Raw genomic sequence first — 16,769 nt, forward strand, 5'->3', positions numbered from 1 at the left:
AATGCGAAACCAGTATCAAAATGAAATCCCTAGCTTATCTGTCTTGTGGGTGAGGATTTGTCTGATCTGAGGTTGAAGGGAGTTGGCTTTGGTTTCGGTTTGTTTGTTGGTTTTTTTTTTAAATCTGAGGCCTTAATCTAAACCTGCAATAAAGATGTATCTAGTTGCCAATATAAGCACTGTAATAAAACATACTTTCCAGCGGACTGTGTAGAAAGCCAACTGCAAGGTTGCACAACCTTCTGCATATCAACAGTAAAAAATAATTATGACTAAGCAATAATATTTATTTAAGGGTCTATCAAGATTTCAAGTATAAGCATGGATTGAAATCTTGGCACAAATGAATTAAATGACAGATTGCCTACTGAGTTCAATACATCAATGATGACTTCAGCAACAGATTTTCAACGGTTAGCATTCCAGAGTTTTGTCCAGAGACAAATTGTAACATTAGGATCAGTATGAACAGGGTATACACAATCAAGAAGATTGCTTATCAAACTTTATCATTGTTTTACAACATATTGCCTCCAAAGTGCCGTGCTGTAGAAGACATGAATAAAGAAGGTAATCACAGAACTTCTGTAAAGCACAGAAACTTATGGAGCATCATTTCCTCCTCGGTTCATGCCACATTTTACCTTCTTTCTTCAGGCATGGTGGCCATTTATAACTTCTTATAGATTGTGATTGTTACTGTTCAGGGGAAAATACATTGGCACTGGAGAGAAGGAAACCGAATTGCAAGTTTTAATCCAAAATTAGATCTGAAAAGTCAGCCCTTGAGAGAGGGATTTCAACAAAGCAGCAGTGGGCAAAGATAATAAAATGGAAGGTTATCCCTGCAAGGTTAGTCGCACTGACGTTCAACAGAAATTGGTACAATGGTGCACCATAATGAAAAAAAAATAAAAAAACCCAACAACAACCTTGTGTTTGACTCACAAACTTCTTTCCTGTTTTGACTTTTTGCAACCATCTCCCACCCCCAGGAGGTGAACACAGACAAAACCACAGCTGAGAACTTGATGTTTCCTGGGAAACTGAGGATGGTTATCTAGCTCCTAAAATTCTCTGCTCTGAGGAAGGGGAAAATCTGAGCACTAAAGGATACTTCTACTTTTGTTCCAGAACAACAAAGATCTTAATCGAGCTCCTACAGTCACCGCTTGAGAATGCTTTGGGGTCTTCTGTCTCACTACTTCTGTCGGGGAATACCCAGGAAGAAAATAACCACATTTACTTACTACATGGTGAATTTCATGTCATGACTGCAATATGTTTGGAGAGCGCTTGTTTCTAGTCCAGTTTTCCATTCTGCTTGCTCTTGCAAAGGAGGCATATGGCAGTCCTTTTGATGGGTAGATCCTGTCAAAGTAATTATATTACTTACTGTACAGTGCAGGGGCAGTAAAAAAGACAAGCTGCTTGAAAGTGATAAATTATTGAAATACTGAGGTTGGGTGATTTTTCAATTTTAATCAACATTTTTCGTGAAGTAAATCCTATGTGAATGCAGTGTGTCTGAAAGCATTGACAACATGTAAAACGTCAATCCTATATCCACAGAATGTAGTTTGCCGTGGCAGTAGAGCATCACCTCCAAAGGACACGATACCGGACTGACCAGCTTCCAAGTGAAATTTAAGTGTTGCTTACGACAGATAAATTTCTTATTGGTCTGACTAAGGGATCAACCTTTCCTTTCAAGTTATGCCACCCAACTAAGCCAACCTATCTTAAGCAGCTCTAATCACAGATCTGCTCAATATGAGTATCTTCTTAAAAAAGAAGCAGAAAAGAAAGACAGTTCTTCCCTACTTTCATCTTGATACAGACTAAATTTAGTTCTTTCCTGGTGACTTTTCCCAAACTCACCTTCATGGAAGAAGGTTAGAGAATGCCGGCGGATGATGAAGTGTCTAAGTAACACAGGAGCTAGATGGCTTAACGGGTCTCACAGATCATTGTGAGACCAGAGATCTTAATGCTGCTGAGGATTAACTTACTTGTATTTATTATATAATGAATTATGTTAGGTGGTTAAAGCCATTAATAGTTGTCTTAACTATTTTGCATTTGAATAAAAACAAAAACATAGCACTGCTGCTAAACCAGTACATTTATGAACATGGGCTCAATTTTGACCTGAATCAGTAGCACGACACATGTTCAATTATACCTTTTCAACTTGGGAATGCTAATTGTCTCCCCTCTGGTGTTAAGTGTTTAATCTCTTACAATGCTATGATTTCACTGATTTTTCTAGTGGCCATGGTCTATTGTGAGAAACAATACCCACTTCTGTAATATAAAAAGTACATTAAGACTGTTATCATCAACTTTTGTTTCATTTCGTTTGCCTTGCTCTGTACACCCAGGAGAAAAACAGGCTCAAGACTCCTTTTCTCCTTCTCCTCCACTGCCTAAATTTTACCTTTAAAATCAATCTTTTCATACAAACGTTGTTTTATTTTCATCTTTCTTTTCTAACTCGCTGTTGGCAGCTGTCGTACTGCACAAACCACCATGAAAAGTCTCACTGAACTAAAGGAGAAGCAGATCTTGCCCAACACTTGAGCACTGCTTTCTATGCACACTGTCTCACCTTTCCCCCAGGTTTTTCAGCCCTGTCATTACAGGCTTTACCTCAAAGCAGGCAATGGCTCACATTTGCTCACACTTCTGCTGCTAAATTACCTTTCCCTCCTGTTTTTCTCTCCTTTGCCTTAAAAAAATTTGCCTGCATCTCCCATCTTGTGCACTGAGTAGATATTTCTGCCTTATGATGCTCTTCTTCCTATCCATATCTAATTTAATTCCCTCTCACACCAATTTCCAGTTTGTGAACTCTTCACAAATTGTTTTCCATACCCTTTTTAGCCCTAATTCTGGACTGGGTACCACCATCATGGCTGGAAACGCTGTTTCCAGATGGAAATTCCTCGACATTGTTGATATTGAGGAAGTGGTTAGAGGACTCTCTATCTTCATCTGCTCTGGCTGCCAGCCTAGCCTGGAGGCTTCTGAGAAGTATCAAGAAACTACAGCAAGATACAAAATTACTCTGATACTTCTACTCACAGGCAGAATGCAGGACCTGGAAAGATGTCCAAAAACTTGTTCAGTTCTCCTGCCTAGATTCCAACTATTTCTGATTGTGCTACTGTATCCTTTGCAGAAATCTTCATGTTGTGTTCATTCCCTTAAGTATCTATCAAATGTAATTTCTATTTCCGATTGCATTATCATGTTCCATTAAACTCAGTTCCTCTAACCTTCAGACACTTCCATGTTTTCTCAAATTTAACCCTTAGGTTAGAAGGTCTATGGGTTGTTTTTCTGGTAGTGTTGTATTTTTACACATTTTTTAATCTGCTGCTGTTGTATTTTCTTAGGAATTTCTTCTCTATGTGTAAGAAATCCATGCTAGAGCCCTGAAGTAAGGTGGTGACAGAGGCAGTGACTTAAATGGGACAATCCTCTCCAACCGTGCCCATCTTCCAGGCATAAGCAAATGACCCAAGACATCTTGCAGCCTTAAATCTAAATCAGTGCTTGCTAACTTCCATTTCTCTTTTCTGTTACTGCCATTTGTTTTCTCAGTTAAGCCTTCTTCTATCCAACCAAAAGCATCACATGGATGTAGAGCTCTCAGTGGGTGAGACTACTGCGGTAGTTACCATTCTTTGCTCCAAACCTTTTAGAATTGTTTATCTTTGTGGTTTGTTGTCTTCTTTCAGAAAGAAGGAAAGTGTGTAATAAAACCGTATTAAATGTGCTGCAAACATTTCTCCCTTTCTTCTAAAATTTTAAATTAATTTTAAGAAGAGAACAGAAGCCTGGCCAGAAAGAGACAAGTTAGGTAAGTAAAATTATAATGCACCACTAATACGCAATGGCTATAAAGTGGTCAGTGCTAAAGCATAAATAAAAAAGTCTTGAAAAAGGAAAATCCTAAAGTTTGTTTGGGGTCGATAGCAACCAAACTGGCTTAAGTGACCATGAAGTTAGTTGACGGCTTCTGAATACGGTACTGGCTTAAAAATGCTTCAGAAATGTTTTTGAACACGCTTTCTTAATTGCGCCATCAAAGAAAAAACACCTACTCTTGGAAGGCAAACTGAAGTTATTAGAGAAAAACCAAACCAGCTTTCTTTGCTTTCCTCAGTTGAGACTTATTTCACATATGTACGTCGCAGATTTTAAGCACCTCAGTTCTAGAAACCCTTTTAATGCTAGAGCATAACCTTTGTTTTTGCAGGTAAGTTTTGTGTATTTCCATCCTGTTGTAAAAGACTCTTTCCATGACTCACTGATTCTTATGACCACTAACGTGAAGACACTGTGAAAGTACCTGGTGAAATAAAGGTGTGATTTGCTGACGGTGACAAACAGCCCACTTCTAAATTCTGCCAAACTAGAAAGTCTCCAAGCAAGCTAACAAATACAATAAAATGTCACTAAATTCTTCATAAAAGCTATTTATGTGAATAGTGATAAACGCAGTGGTGTACACATTCTCAGGGTTTAAGTCACTTGAAAATGCAGGAGATCCTTGAGTTTCATGAAGTCTAAGTAATTTATGACAACTTTTCTATGCTTTTATACTTGATTCAAAAACACCGACTTTTCTTTCTAGTATTGTGAGGTTTAGCTATAATATGTGTCACTGAACCAGAAAGGGTTTGAATGCCGAGGATGGAAGGAATTAGGCTTTGCTTCATCCTTAAGTGTCTGTGTATTTTTGAAGTAACAAAAGCCATCATTCCCTTTCACTTGTAGAATCCTTTTTTTACTGTGCTGTCGAAATCGGGCCTCGCTTTGCTGAAGAGATCTTGAGCATCTTTGTCTCAGAACGGCACGTGGAGCGGTGTCACGACGCAGATGTCACTGCTCCGAGCGGCACCCACCGGCTCCATTATCCCTCTGGGGGGAGGCGCAGGCGCCAAGCTCACCAGAAACCTGACACACGCCCACCTTTGGGCGCTTGCCGTCGGTAAATTAAGCTGAAATATGATAAATTCAGGAGTCGGCGCGCAGCGGCGTAATCAGACACGTCCTCTGCCACCTCACATCTCCTGGCTCACCTCGTTGTAGTAATGAACGACTCGCAGTGCCTGACCCTAACGGCGCACCCAGAAGGGCCGTCGCCTCACTCGAAGCCCCCCTCCCCCGGCGGGGCCCGGCTTACCCCGCGGCTCCGGAAGGGCCGAGCGGGGCCCGCTCGGCGCGGGGCCGGGCCCGGGTGAGGCGAGGGGCCGGGTGCCCTCAGGCGGCGCCGCCGCTGCGCTGTCCATGGTGGGAGGGCGGCGGGGGTCGCGCGCGGGCCGCGCTCCCCGGGGTGGCCCCGCCCCGCCCCCGGGGCCCGGTGGCGGCGGCGGCGCGCGGAGCAGGGCGGGGCGGGGCGGGGCGGGGGCGCCGCCGCGGGAGCAGACGGACCGTGTGCTGCCGGCCGCGCGGTCACGTGCGCGCGGCGCCGTCACGTGGGAGGGGGGAGAAGGAAGGGGGGGGACGCCGCCGCTCGCCCGCCCCCGCCCCGGCGGCGGAGGCCCCTCAGGACAGGATGTAGTCCCGGCTGGGGGCGGCGGAGGGATAACCGGGCGGCGTCAGCTGCCTCTCCGGACCGAGCCGCAGGGCGCGGCGCCTCCTAGCGGGGCCGGGGTAGATCCCGCCGCCGCCGCCGGCGGGGGCTCCCTCCGTCTCTCTCGCGAGAGCCCCCCCGCTCGGCGGGGTTGTGTAACCCGCCGGCCCGCTGCCGCCGCCGATGGTGCCCGGCCCGCGGGGCGCGATGGGGGCCAGGCCGGCGGGAATCCACCGGGGCTCGGGCCCCCTCCCCCCCGGGGCGCGGCCCCCTCCCCTCCCGCCGGACAATGAGTCCCGTATGCTAATGAGAGTCTCGCGTCACTTCCGCTCTTTCTCGGCCGCCATCTTGGCCAGGGCAGGTTCTGGGCAGGAGGGACCCGGCTGTATTGTCTGCAGGGCGCCCAGGGAGCCCCCCCCCCCGCCCCCGCCCCGCAGCCCCACACCCCCCGCCCCGGGGACCGAGCCCAGTGAAGCCGCCGCTGCCGCCGCCGCCCCCGCCCCCCCGGGACCCGCTCACCATAGGCCACCCCCCGCACACTCGCCCCCCCCTCCCCATCCCATCCCACCGTCCCCCACCCCACCCCCCCCCCCCCGCCATCCAGCCCCCTTTGTCTCCCCCGCGCCGCCGCCGGCTCCGCTCCGCCCGCCCGCCCAGGGACCCGGGCGGCGCCAGGGAGGCAGCTCCGCGCACCCCCACCCCCAGCCAGAGGTGCCGGGGGAGCGCCCGCCCTCGCTGCTGAGGAGAGCCCCGGTCAGGTAGGTGCGTGCGTGAGTCCGCGGTCCGACCCGGGCGGGGGCAGCCCCCGCCCGCCCCCTCTCTCTTTCCCTCCCGCCTTCCCTCCGCCAGCCCGGCGGGGCCGCGGCCCCCGGCAGCCCCGTTCCCCCGAGGGGCAGGAGCCCCGCCGCCCTGCCCGCCGCTGCAGACGAGGGGCTGCGGAGTTGGCCGGCGGGCCCCCTCCCCCGGCCGCACACATGTTGAAGAGACTTCGCCGCCCTTAACGGAGGCCGGTTCTGCCCCGGCCAGCTGCGGGAGAACCGCTACGCTGCCCGGCTTCCCTGCCCGCTGCCCAGGGCCCGCGCGGCGGGGGCAGTCCCAGCCTCCTCCCTTCCCCCTCCCCGGTAGGGGGGACCACACACGGATGTGTCCCGGGAGCGGCCGCGATGGCGAGGGCCGCCGTGGCGGTGAGGCGAAGTGAACGGGAGGACGAAGGGTTCCAGCATCACGGCGCTGCCCGCGGCGTGCCGGCCGGCAGCCGGGCGCGGGTCGCCGCCGGAGCGAGGTGGGAGAGCAGCGGCGGGTGCCGGGCGATGAATGGGGAGCAGCCTCCCCCCCGACAGCCGGGGCGTCTCTGCCCGCGGGAGGAGGCGCGACCCGCGGCTGCCATCCTGCGCCCAGCACCAGCTGCAGGATGGAGCAACGTTGACTCACCCATCCCGCCTTTCCCTACCCTGGGCTATGGTTACCCGCGTCTCTCAGACAAAGGCGGGGGAAATCAAACCCCGGAGCCTCGCACCGCTGCCGGGAGCTGCACAGCCCCCCCCACCCTTGTCACCCACCCCCTTCGCTCGGCGGCTGCAGCCCGGGGGTGGAGGAGGCAGAGGGAGGGGGGGAGACTTCCAAAACAAGTACCACGGCGTACGCGATGCTAGTGATGTGCCCCCCCCCCCGCCTCCCTCCTTCTCGTTAAATCGGGATTGTCGCTCCCGGTTTATGGCCGTGGAAGAAAAATACCAGCCCCCACCCAAAATGCACCGCAGCCCGAGCGGAATGCGGGAGGGAGGCGGCAGGGGGCGCCCTTCCCTCGTCGGGCAGGGCTGCGGGGAGGGGGGGGAGGGAAGGGGGGACGGGGGGGCCACCGGCCCCCCAGCCCCGCCACCGGCCCCCTCCGCCCCGCGGGACGGGCCCCGGCCTGCCCCTGGCATCCATCCTACCTGCCCAGCTCGCCCGCCTCGTAGCGGCCGGGGCTGGCGAGGGAGCAGCGGGTGGTGGGAGCCCGCCCTGGGCCAGCGGATTTGGGGCACATGGAAGATTTCGAGCGGTTTTTTGGGGCCCTGTGGAAGGTGTCTGTAATTGTATCAAAACTTGGTTGTGTCTTGTGGTGCCATTTGCTTTATAAAGTTGCATGGCTTTTTTCACACCTTCTGCGCGCATGGCTGCGGCGGTAGAAACTTGCAGTGCGAGGCCTGGAGTGCTTTGTCTGGGGCCATGGCCAGAGTCCGGGCAACCTGGCACCTGACATTGCCATATTCTTTGTTAATTGGATGCATTTAAGCCATTTGGTAGGTGTGAAAGAGGTTTTCATTCCTTTTAGAGAAATTCCCCCCCGACCACCTTTTTTTTAAGGTTGTTTTTACTAGCTATGTTCCTCTTTATTTTTACTACTGTTTTCTGTTTCTGGTTGGAGGTACAAAAGGTATCTGAGATAACGGAGTCCTACCTGTCAGGGTAACTGGACCAGCCCTGGCTGGCTGCTTTGTAGCACAGCCTGTGTGTGCTGCAGGCCACCAGTCTTGTCTCCTCTTGCAGGGTCTCAGCTACTTGGGAAAACTTTCACTTGGGGACTCTGGTAACTGTAGTAATTACAAGTTGCCACCCTTCTAGGTGAGAAAGATGGGTCAACCTGTTTAGAAAAAAGAAAAGCTTTTTTTTTTTGGTTTTGCTTTTTATAACAAAACAAACCAAAGCTTGGTTCCTTTTTAGATACACATTTACAGATGTTGTGCAGTAATTTGATATCAGCAGATCGACGTCATGATACGTATTGAAATCTTAAAACATTAAAAAGAGGCAACAGAAGAGAAACATACTATTGTTAATAAAATTGCACTTCAGGCTCATGGTTTGTAACATGATTCTTGCCTTTCCTGAAGATTATTACAGTAACTACTTAAATAAACTTAAGTTAAAATAGAGGTGTCTTTTTTGGCACACAACGAATAACTTGTTCGCCAAAAGTAATACTAAGTTAAATGGTTTTGTACTATTTTTTTAATAGTAAGCTGTCCTCTACTAAAATTAGTATTATTTCTTAATTAACTTTAAAAAATGACTTTTTGGTATCTAGTAGAAATGAGATGCTTCCAGTGTTTGAAGACAGCTCTCAGAGATCATTGCAAACTGATACATTTTTAGTGCCCCATTATAGAAAAAAAATATTATTTTTTTTTTAACTTGAACTGATGGTCCATCAGACAGGTTTATAGAAAGCATCTCGTTAGGTTACTACTGCTTATGCTTGAAAGTATATTGTGTGGAACTGCTTAAAAGTCATTAAGAGCTTTTAAGATCACTCGTGTTAAGTTTTACGAGGGAGATGTTTGGATATGCAAGGGATGGGGAAGGTGAAAGGTGGCTGCCTGCGGTGAAAGGTTTGCCTGTAGGTAAGACAGACAGGTGGTGACCAGTGTCTGCTGCTCAGAGTGCTTAGGAATGAAAAACCTTCACAGGAGAACTTCTTGACTGTTTTGGAAAGTTCATGTCCTACAGTGTTAAGCATCAGCTGCACAAACAAAACATCTAGGAAGACTCTAATGTGTTCTTCAGGATGAGATAAATAACTTAATTTTTTTTCTGTATACGTAGGATAGAAGTTCCCAGTTGTCAGAAGATGCCCATTAGCATTTTCAGAATTGGTATGTGTCACTTACAGTGGTATATTACAACAGCATTTTAATTAAGCTTTAATAGTGTAAAGTATCATTTGTTAGGTACTTACCAAACTGAACTCTACAGTTACTGAATTTGCTGTTAAATTCTAGATGAATGCACATACAAATTTTCTGTGGAAGGTAAGTTGTACTCCTGACACACCGCGGAGTGAATAATAGATGATTATTCCCAACCCAGCTTTACCACTCCGTAATAATAGTAAATATTGAAAGTAAATATTAAGATTTAAAGTAGCATTCCTGAAGTACATAACCATATCATAATCTTATCAGTAGGTAAAAGTCATATAGTCCAAATGTGTATTTTGTAACTTTTTATGAAGATGGCAGCTGATCTGATTGATATAAAGAAATTGGAACAAATGATTTTGTGTGAGCAAAGACATGGGTTAATGTATTTATTTTGAGGTGGCTGCAATTAAGATATAGCAGCTTGATGGGGAATTTATTGGGTTGGGGGTTTTTTGTTTGTTTTTCTTTTTTTTTTTTTTTTTCCTTCAGAATGGGGAAGTTCTCTTTGCTCCACTACCTGAAGGTGGTTTGAGAGAGACAAAATTTTATGTCAGAGATGAACAAAAGAATATCAAATATGATAAGGATCATAGTCTAAAGTCTGTAGGACATGGGTGCCAGAACGGAGGCAGTGGGTAGTTACAGGGCTGCAATTGATCAGCTGATTAGTGTGGTCCTGATCTGCTTTATCTGCATGGGCAAAGATGGGGTATTTTTAAAATTATTAGTTTATCTGAATTTGTGTATTTATAATGCTGTATTTGCTGGGATTATTTGTTTTTAAGATGCATATAACATGGTTGTTTAAAAAATACAGCAGCTGACTATGTTGGCCTGCATCTAAACAAGCATTACAGTATTTTTTTATTATATTAAATTAAGACCTGTTCTGTGCTTAGATTTTTTTATGTGTTGGGTATGCTTTTTGTTAACATAATTGTAACAGTATAATTGTTAATGTGGAGGCAGTCCTGCTCATATAAATACATACATTGATACAAGTGTGTGTTTCCTAAGAATAGTATAAGCTATGGAGATGAGAATAAAAGATACTGTTCTGTATATGCCTTGAAAGGAAAAGAACTCCTGATTATGTTAATTTAGTTTTAAAAAAAAAAATCTTATACTTTCTGTATACGTAGAAGTTTTGTTTTGACTCACCTGGCATGTTTTGGGAAGAATACCCTTGCTCTCCTAGTCAGGATGGCCAAATTGACTTGTTCGTTTTGAGCTTTCAGGAAGTACTTAAATCTGGAATAAAAAAAATGAATACATGTTCTAGATTTAAATAAAGACATTTTTAGAGAGGGTGTAACTCTTATTTATCTACCTGAGGGCCATATGCCTCAAGGAAAAAAATATACATTATTCAGAGCTTCGCTATAGCTAGCTGATGGTGAAAGGCAAACATGAGGCTCGAATATAGTGTCTCACTTCACATTAATGCTTTTGAATGTGTGTGACGGTTGATGGTTTTGAATAAGAATGGAATAAATACCATTTTTTCTGCAGTGAGTCATTTTCAGTTACCACCATTTATATCCTTACTTTTTTTTTTTTAAGGTGGCATTAAAGATGATTTGGATGAAACCTGATACTGGCTATTGGGTCCTAAACCTGTTTGCTTGACTCTATGAACACTTCACACCTGCAGGTTCTTGGCTATCCAGATCATGTGGCAAAATGTTTCATTTAAAATCTACTTCTCAAGCAGTATCTGGAACAATTAACAAGAAATAGAAATCAAGTAACTGTGTGACAGCCTGTCCACTGAAGTAATACTCTTCAGCTCATCTAGTCATTGAAGTGTAGGGAAAGGGCATGCTCTCAAGCCTGGCTTCACTGTTTGGTGTTTCTTCCTTACCCTCAGCTCCTCTTCTCTCTTTCAGGCCTCAGCCTTCGGGCATTCTTTCTTTCACCCCTTTTTACCTCTTCTCTGTATTGATTTCTGATGTGACTCTGGATCTGATAGTTCTTTGCTTGTGCTGCAGATCAGCCAAAGAAGTGGTTAGTGATGCAGATTCATAGCAGCAACAGTAAGGGGGCAAAATGTCTCTTGAAATTTAAGTGGGCAAAATAATTGTCTTATGATGCTTTCCCCCCTTCCCCCCCCCCCCACCCCCAAAAAAAAAAAAGTCAAACTTAAGTTTGTGATCTTGTTTTGTTTTGTTTCCCCATTCCTCCTGCTGCTGCTATGAAGCCTTTTGAATATCGAAGGTTCCTGAGTCAGACCGAAGACAGCAGTAGCTGAGGTGGATTAACGCTGGAATGTAGTCAGGGATTGGAACACTTGGGAGCTATGCTTAGACAGAAAGGGAAAGAGGTAAGAAATGTGAAGTGGTAAGACTGATTTTTAAGCTCTTGTTTACAGACTTTACCCAATCATGTAATGCCAGCATTTGTGCATAGTGTGTGTGAAGTGGTGGTAAGGCAAAGGAAAAACAATTAGCGTCAGCCTACTTCACTGACTATTTTTACACTTTACTCAGATGCTAGCCAGTTGGCGAGATCCCTTCAATATCTAATCTATCTACTATCTGAGAAAGCATGGATTGGCAGGGTTTTGGATGAGCTTGTATAAAAGTATTTGTATGCTCTCTTTTGTTTTGTTGATCTGTTCTGCCACTTAAGCCAGCATGCAAGCAATGCATTTTACTAGTTAGGACAAACTAAGGGATGTGGTTTCATTATTGATTTAAATAAATCTGTGTCTGTGCTGCCACTGGAAGGAGTGGAGCCGTGCTTCCTGCCACCTTACTTGCGCCAGTCCTAGCACTTCTGTTTGGGTGAGTGAAGGAACTGCTCTGCCTGAAAAACGCTCCTTTTGAGTTGGATCAGGTCTCTGCTCTGGCTGTTGACACAGTAGTGATGCCAGGAAAACAGGACACAGAGAAGACAGGACTACCGTTTTCACTTGCAGTCCAGTCTGATGTTTCACAATCAGTGTAATCCAATCATAAATTACGTGTATATTGATTACATGCTTTGTTCTTGCACATTTTACAGAGACTTCTGTGCCACTTTGTTTAATTATCGAAATGTTTTTGTGAGTTTTGGATTGAAAATTTCAAGATTATTCTGGATTTAATTTAAATGGTACCTGCTAATTTGTGAAACATGCTTATATTTCCAAAATAACTTTTATTCTGGGATTGTTCGTGCTCAGGTACAATCTAGATGAGGATTATTTTGGAATGGTAGTGCATATTCATGCAGCCTTTTTTTCCTGATCACTGAAGTGTGGATATCATGGTGTAAGCAAATAATATTCTTTGCGCTTCAATGATCACTGGTCTCGATTTCAAATTTCAGCAAGATGTGCAGGCTTTATTACATTTCAAATTGAAATCTTTAAGAAATAGCCCTAAACAAGTGAGGCTATCATATTGAGTTTGTATATTACATATTGATTTCACTGCACATATGTGGATGCATATGAACATTTGTCTTTTGAGATCTTGATCAGTCACAAATGATATTATTTAAGATGGCAGTAGGTGTGTAAGCCTACTTCTTGAGATGCTAGTGCCTCTAATTTAAAATTTCCTATACACTAAAGTATAGCATGCCCCAGAGAATGGATGCAATTTAAAACTGCTTTTCAGAACGCAGTAGAGATTGCCAGAATTGACGCGGTTTTTATCATGTGTGTTCAAAAGATCCTTCTTTAGAAAACGTTCGAATTTAGCTAACAGCATTCTTTAACACACTTCAGCCTGCATCATCAAAATAAGAAAACCCAACAGAAATTCCCAGTAACGTGTAAGGTAGCAGGTTATTCATCAAGAACAGAAATGAGGAGTTGTGGTTCCCAGAGCAATCGGAATTTGGCCATTTTGTATTTTATATTGGGGCACAGAAATTACACAGTGTACAGAACTTTTACTACTTAAACAAAAGTTGATAAGGAAATAGTTAATTCCCTTTCAGTTTTGCAGTTAGTATACACACCCACCAGATGGAGCTTCTGGCACCAGTGGAAAATTCCAGAAATCAAGCAAGAATGAGAAGTGTGTGAATGACTTAGAAGATCCCTGTCTGCTGGACTGCAGAAGATATTTTTTAACCTTTAAATAAAAAATGAATGGAGAGTAAGACATATCAGCCTTACTGATTCCTTTCAGTAGAACTGTCTTCCATAGAAGTTTTCATCCGATGGGAAGTTGAAGTTCTTAGTGCAAGAGTCACCAAGCTGAAGCTAAATAGTAAGCTCCAAAAAAAAAGAAGATAAAACAAAGTTTCATAAGCCCTTGCTGAAAACCGCATACAACCACTGAAATAGCATGTGAAGGTTTTTAGCCTAAGACTTTCCTCCAAAGGATTTTAAATGTTTGGGGTTATTTTTCAGTACTAAATTTTAAATGGACTTCTCTCTTCTCCTGAAGGAATATTTACATAGCATGTCCAGAGAAGTGGTGTGAAACCGTCCTTTTTGTTTGACACATAACTTGAAATTTTTTGAAGGTAGCTGATTTACTCTCTGAAGTGATTTTTAAACATTTTTAAATTTTTTTTTGACAAAGGGACATTTAAGAAATAGACTATTTGACAATGAGGGGGAGTTGGGGTGGTTTCATGTGCACAGTGCTGCCAAAGTTTTACAATGCTTTGACCACATAGCAAAATACATTTGTTGATTTCCTTCAGTTTCAATAATCTTAGTTTTAAAACAATGTCAGGTTTTTCCAGAGGGTTTGTTTTGGGTTTTCTGTTCACTTTATATCTTTGTAATGTCCCTGGGTCCTGTTTTGGCCATAGACACGAATTAAAGGGCCTGTAGGCTTGTGCTCGCTGATGTGCCAGCGTAAGGTTGAATTTAAGTGCTGGGTCTAACATGGCAGCTGCACACACAGAGTGATCTAGTTGGTGTTGAGAGGTGGTTAGACAGAAGTTAGCTGAAGACCATCGTGTTACATGGGCAGAAGCCTGGTGTTGCAGATGGTTGAGCTGATAAGGCTGAGGAGGTGCTCTCTGTTTAAAACGTTGCCATGAGAATAGAGCGCACGCTGTTAGAAAACAGCCTCCATCCTAGGATTATAGCAGACTTGAAAAATGAGCCCTTAGTTGTCTGGCGTTTCAGATGTACGTTAAACTGCAAATCTCATTACCTTCACAGGAGATGTGGGTGCACAGCCCTCTGAAAACTAGGCCAGCAATGCTTAAATAAGGAGGAAGGAGAAGAATCCAACAGAAGAAAGTGAAAATGCTTAATGTAAGCCAGCGACAGACGTGTTGGGAGTAGACTCTCTATTCACTCAGTGCAGGGAGGGGAGATATTTAATTGCAACGCTTACCTTTTCAAGGAAGTTTTTGGTAGTTTTCAGTTCTTCAGACTTTTCCGTTCTCCCTGATGGTTCTGCTCCTGGTATTTTTGATTTGCTCGCTCTTCCCTGGGATACCTTTCTGCTTCCTGATTATCGCTCTTCCTTGCTGGGCTGTCCTGGAATTGTCAGGTCCCAGAGTCACAGCCTCCACCTTGTTGCAGGGACAGGCCGTCGTTGTCCTTGTGTAAATATAGAATATTATACACCATCACACTAGCATAATTTAACCTGCGTACATGAGGAGGCTGCTTTTCTATTGTTGTGGGAACCATAGGTTAATTTTCTTGCATATTTTTCTTGTATTTTAAGAGATTTCACTCAATGTTGCCCTAACAGCCTTCTTTGCAAACCTATTTCATGGCTGGCTTTTTAGCGCATGCTGTTGAATTAAGTTAGCTGGGCAAATCATTAAAAGTAGACCTTATTTCAAACCAGTTGGAATAGAGAGATAAAAAACACAGTTAGCAAGAAACTATCAGTCTTGTTTCATTTCATCCAGGAACATAGAGCTGCTGTGAGCTCTGACAGATGCTACTATATTGCGCTGTTATATGTAAACCAAGAACAACTTCACCTTAAAGTACTAGCAAAATAAGGGCTGAAATAAAAGAATTCTGGATGATATAAAGTCAGAAAAATGCCAGATGCTTGATGATTCTTGTCAGCAACACAATGCAGGGAAATGATACTCGGTCTTCGGGAGGCCCAGTATGGGATGAAGTACTCCCTGCGCTCAGTATTCCTATCGTCAGACCGATGCACTAATTGCCACTGATCTGCTCTCCAGGCTGATGGGTCCTCATCCAGAAGCGTGCTTTCTGCAATGAGGGTTCAGTGGGAGAGAGGGAATTTGGACTTGATAGAGACACAGGGGCACAAATTCTACTTGCTAGTTAGAAAATAATTCAGTATGAAACAAAGTAATCCATCACTGCTGCCTGTTTGAGGATAGGGCTGGTGGTCTTGTTAAAGCATATGCAATATTTGGTTTTGCCTCACTGTGAAGTATGTTAAGAATTTCGTCTTTTTAAATCTCTTGGAACATTTTAGTATCTTCTGTTGAAACTATACTTGCTGAAGAAAAACAATCTCTACTTTTAAGCTGTAGATGTTCTGTATGAATAATCAACAGAGATTAAAATCTAACAATTTTAAACAGTAAAAATGCTTATTGGAAAAGTAATTATAAACAACTCAACAAATTTTGCTTTTGTAAACTTTCAATTTGGTTGTTCCAGACTTCATGATACTAATGTTATGTCTTGTGTTTCCAGTCTGTTCAAGACTGAGTTTCTGTCCGTGGGTGATGTGAGTTGGAGAGGTATCAGCCTTCCTGCAGAAGCATAATCATTCACATGCCATTACCCCAAACGGTTTATTTCACATCCTCCTCCTAGCAGCACTGTAACTGAAAATTTTAATCTGAATACTTCCCAAATGAATGTATGTCCCTAGGGTTGTGGCTGACAGCCATGTCACCTGTTTGATCTCCCATAGTCTTGTAATTTAAAGTGGGACTGGGTTTGCATGGGAACCTTCTAGGAAAAATTACCTGTACAAGGAAGCGCTGTTGGTATTTTACTAAGCATACCTCATCTCTGCAGGGTGCAGCTCTGCTGCCGGCACTCATCCATCGCTCAGATAAGGTGTAAACTGAGGTCCTAACCACTTGAGTCAAAAGGTTATATGACGTGCGAAGCATTCATCTCTGCATCCTGCTGCATTTCTGAATTGGGTAACTTAATTGAAATTTAAGCACTAAAATGTTCCTCAGGTAGCTTCATCCGGCAGAATCTGTTGTTTAAGCCACAAATCTGCTAAAACTTCCTGCAGCACTGTTAACTTGCTGGAGTGCGCTCTACAGTAGCTCCGTGTCAGTAAAGGTACCGTAAATGTGGTTTATAATTAGCTTTGGAGTCCTTCACAATGAAACGTACGTTATAAATGTAAAATTGCCCTTATTACGTTTCTTATCTCTTGTCTTTAACACTTTGTTTTGTACAGCAGGATATGATCCTTCTTCTATGTCCGGGCTTTGGCCTCACACAGTAGGTGTAATATAATCGCTGAGGTGGGCGTTCTGGAAGGAGAATTATTTTTGGAGGCTTTTGCATGAAACTTGTCCAATGAGTCTGAGACGCCCAAGCACCATTAATTTTGGAGGTAAATGCCTCA

The 16,769-nt window shown here is 44.6% G+C and overlaps 1 protein-coding gene across 21 annotated transcripts in view; it reads left to right on the top strand.

Moving 5' to 3' along the window:
• The first annotated feature begins 6,191 nt into the window (after positions 1-6,191).
• ADNP (activity dependent neuroprotector homeobox) overlaps positions 6,192-16,769 on the top strand; it is a 31,571-nt gene continuing 20,993 nt past the window's right edge. For 2 of the 21 annotated variants that reach the window (XM_054218920.1, XM_054218942.1), the window contains exons 1-2: positions 7,657-11,593; positions 13,201-16,757. The gene's annotated coding sequence lies outside the window, so the exon portion shown is untranslated. Of the gene's footprint in view, positions 6,346-7,656; positions 11,594-13,200; positions 16,758-16,769 lie in introns of those variants that run through there. The other 19 variants (XM_054218925.1, XM_054218929.1, XM_054218928.1 and 16 more) reach the window with 19 other exon arrangements.

Source organism: Rissa tridactyla, chromosome 12 (genome assembly GCF_028500815.1).
Source record: "Rissa tridactyla isolate bRisTri1 chromosome 12, bRisTri1.patW.cur.20221130, whole genome shotgun sequence".
In the NCBI taxonomy this organism is placed as follows: domain Eukaryota; kingdom Metazoa; phylum Chordata; class Aves; order Charadriiformes; family Laridae; genus Rissa; species Rissa tridactyla.